The following is a 1,494-nucleotide window of genomic DNA, read 5'->3' as shown; positions in this document are numbered from 1 at the left end:
AATGCATCCTTTGAGGCTTTTTCTTTTGACAAGGATCTGAACAATGCCTTTATTATATGGTTTTACTATGAAAGGTTGTTCAATGTTCACTCTTCCTACACCTTTTTGCCACCGTTTTGCCATGCCAATCGGATTTAGACTTTCACAGTTACTGGCAGAGTAACAACGCATTATCATTCCACGTAACGATTTCAACATTTCCTTCTGATCGATAGTCATAGGATTTTCTTGGCTTCTTTTTCATATCTTTTGCAGTAGGCAATGGACAGTGCTTTGTTCTGTTTGATCGGATTGTACCAGTGGCATTTATTTCCTTTTCTTTCAGATCTATGACTATGTCATATGAAGTAAAACAATTGTGAAAATAAAACCTGTGCTTATTAGGTTCAGTGCAAGCAGAAATGCATTCCCGGATTACTCTACTTCCTAAAGGTTCCTTGGACAACTGGTTTTCTGATTTACCTTCATATATCTTTTACATATAGGACATCCCAGTTGGAACTGTTCCATAGATCCATGATTTGAATCCAAATCTTATTGTCTTTTGTCTGATGAATTGCTTGCAGGAATGACGTCCATAATAAGGCGTCATAGATTCGTCAATACTCAGAATTTCATGAAGAATTCCAATTTGCCTAATGTTTTCATTCAAAAGATTATATAAAGGTTTCACTTTAGCCATTTTCTCATTACCAAGGTTTGCATTATCAGCACAATGAAGAAACTTCTTGATTTCTTGAAACCTATTTCTGCTCATAGTTGCAGCAAAGATAGGGCATTCAAGATCTTGTGCCTTGCTCCAATAATCCTTCTCACTTGATCTAATATTATATCCTGATAAGAACAAGATTCCTATAAAATTCATCATTTCTTGGAATAGAAAGATTTTGGGTCAGCTGAGTTCAAACCTGCGCATAACTCGGTCTACAGTGAGAGGATTGTGTAGGGAAGAGTGTGTGCGTGTGTATGTGTGTGTGTGTGTGTACATACCATGTTCTATGTGTGCGTGTGTTATGTATTAGTTTATGTATATGCATGTGTTTGTTTTGTATATATGTGCAAGATGTATGTATGTATGGGTGTGTATGCAAGTGTTTGTGTGTGCACTCACGCGCGTGCGTGCGTGCGTGCAACCAATCTAAATTATGTGTGAATGATATGTATTAGTATATGTATATGAATGTGTTTGTTTTGTATATATGTGTGTGTGTTGTGCACCCAATCTATATACAGTAGAGCAAAGGTGAAATTATAATTTCCCCCACTGAAATTCAGAGTATGTTGTTATTGTTGATGCTTTTATTTCTTTATGTCAATAATCATCAATATATTGTATATATCTATACCCGTAAGTCCCATTGACTCCATCGGGAGTCACTAGGAAAAAATGATTTGAATAAAATCAGCTTTAAAGAAAACAATTGTAACACATATGTTTTTTTGAAGGGAAATATATGTTATTTTTAATTTAGAGGGTAATGAATGTGTAAGGTG

Source organism: Macrobrachium nipponense, chromosome 1 (genome assembly GCF_015104395.2).
Source record: "Macrobrachium nipponense isolate FS-2020 chromosome 1, ASM1510439v2, whole genome shotgun sequence".
In the NCBI taxonomy this organism is placed as follows: domain Eukaryota; kingdom Metazoa; phylum Arthropoda; class Malacostraca; order Decapoda; family Palaemonidae; genus Macrobrachium; species Macrobrachium nipponense.
Note: the sequence above shows the minus strand (reverse complement) of the source record.